Consider the following 2,947-nt stretch of genomic DNA (forward strand, 5'->3'; position numbering starts at 1 on the left):
AGATAATAATTTTATTTATTAAACAATAATGTTATAGAATTATTTTATAAACTGTGCGATAATATAGATCATAAAGGTGTTTTTCTCGAACTTGTGCGGTAAAATAAGACATACATTGAATCGTTGAGAAATTCATCTTCAGCACGCTAAACAGCAATTAAAATTTGAATTTTCGTGACTGGCATTATAAAAAATAATTACATACGTTGTCATAGTAAAAAATAAATAATAAATAAATGTGTAAATAATAATTAAAAAATAATTTTTAATTATTATTACAAACATTGATTTTTATTATTTATACATTTATTTATTATTCATTTTTTTACTATGATAACACATGTAATTTTTTTTGTAATATCAGTAACGAAAGTTCCAATTTCGATTGCTGTTTAGCGTGCGGAAGATGAATTTCTCAACGATTCAATGTATGCCTTATTTTACCGCACAAGTGCGAGAAAAACACCTTTATGATCTATATTATCGCACAGTTTATAAAGTAATTCTATAATATTATTGTTCAATAAATAAAATTATTATCTTCAATAAATAATATTTATCTTATTATATGCAATTTCGTCTTTTCGCTGTAATCGACTTTAGGGCTTACGTGTACTTTTTGACTTATTGTTAGAATGATCCCAAGAAAATAAAATTTCACTGTGGACATTACGTTGCAGGACACCCTGTATATATATAAAAAGAGAGACCGATCTGTAATAATTATAATTGATTATAAAGTACATAATTCTTTGTAATAAATAAATGATTTATATGAAAGTATTTTCGAAATTGAGCAGATAATAATATTATCATAATCGGAATAGAGCAGTAGTTAGATAAGATTGTATTGAAAGAGATAGATTTTATTTTTGATTATATAGATATTGTGAGTATTTATATGTATATATAAAATTTATATATTTATTTATATTTGTCTACTATATACGCACAATAAACATTTATAATTTCTATAAAAGCAGGCTATCTCGAGTAGATATAAAACAGATAAAAATAATCTTGTAAGTTCCTATAAAATTTTTTTTATAACGCATCGCGATATTTGTTTAAAAACGGATTCTATATGTCCATGAAAAATTATTCACTTTTACGAAAACATCTTGTATATATGCAATATCTATATAATCAAATAAAATTATTCCTTTCAATATCTTATCTAACTATTGCTCTGTTCCAATTATAATAATATAAAATATTTTCATAAAAATAATTTTTATTTATTATAAATAATTATCTACTAAAACTTTATAATCAATTATAATTATCCAAAATTTTTATTTTTACGTGTGCATGTTGAGAGAGAAGAGACAGAGAGACAGAGAGGAATACAAAGAGACAGAGAAACAGAGACAGATAGATAGATAGCTAGATAGATAGATAAATAGATAGATAGATAGATAGATAGATAGATCGATAGAGAGATCGATAGATAGTTCAATAGACAAATACCTAAATAGATAGATTAATAGATATATATATATATATATATATATATATATACATATACATATACATATATATATACATATACATATACATATATATATATTTTATATATATATATATACACATATATATAATATTAGCATATTATACCTACATACTTTAATTTTTAGAAAGCATATTTTCTCTCTCTCAAATCACTCGCATACAATTATGAACGAGCAATTTGAGAGAAAGAGAGAGAGAGAGAGAGAGAGAGAGAGAGTGTCAGAAGCATGGTCGTATACACACCGTCAGAAGACAAGACAGCATGAGAGAGACGAAGATAATATGACTGTCTGTCCTTGTCTAACTGCGCGATTGCAGCTCCATCTATCACGATATCACGCAACTAATCTACTGCTCTGTTTTATTCCGCAGCCTCGATTTGCACACACACATATGCGTGAAATGTTTTTTATATATAACTTTTTTATTAGACTTGCAATCTTACTTTTAATTGCTTACTAATATTTCTTCATATAATCCTGACCGCGCATACTATATTTCATGCACAGACAAACTGCAGAACTTTTTTTATTAAATAAGTATTATTACGAACTGACACAAAGCTGCCGATAACAAAACTGTAATTTTTTATTTTTATATGATTTATATATGCAAACATAGCTAGCCCGGTCCGTTTTTATAAGTACTTTAATCGTGGAAAAGGATTTATTGATCAGTATAGTCAATAAAAAGTTATATGAAAAAAATAAATATTCTCGCATTCGATCGGTAAAAACATCATCCGGGATCCCCTTAACAATCTCAATATTGGTCCGGTGGAATTGATCGTCGGAAAGTAAAATTGCGTGGTCTATTAAGTTATAAATGGTATTAATTTTATATTTGATTGGGTGATAAGATAAAAAGTTAATGTATCTACCCGAACAAGTAAATTATAAATGCGTTCTAAATGTAAAAACTACTGTCTTTTTGTTTATAGTGTATTTCACTTGATAAGGACCACAACCAAATGGTCGAAACGTTGTGAATTTAATTAAATAAACTGGCTAGTTACGTCGATTTAACTCTACTAATTTATATATATATTATATATATATATATATATATATATATGTATATATACTTTTTCATACATATGTATGTATTGTTGTGTGCCTCGTGTCGGGCACAAGGAGTTGCGCCAAATTAGGATAAGGATCCGGGGCGTCAGGGCTTGGATCGGGATTATTTGATATTAACACGTATCACTTCCACAATAAAACTTGTTTATTTCAATTTAACACTTGTCTTGACTTTTTATTTTAACGATATTACACCTTCTTAGAGTAAGTTACTAACTTAGTTTCTCGATAGCGCCTATACGTATATCTTTATTCGATTCGCAAACTACGCGTGTGACTCTGCGTCTCCGGCGGTATAGGTCGTACGCGGTTCGCGCGGTTACTCTTAATTAATGACTGGATAGCGACTGCCC

Source organism: Nylanderia fulva, unplaced genomic scaffold (genome assembly GCF_048542155.1).
Source record: "Nylanderia fulva isolate GAGA-0341 unplaced genomic scaffold, ASM4854215v1 Scaffold98, whole genome shotgun sequence".
Taxonomy (NCBI): domain Eukaryota; kingdom Metazoa; phylum Arthropoda; class Insecta; order Hymenoptera; family Formicidae; genus Nylanderia; species Nylanderia fulva.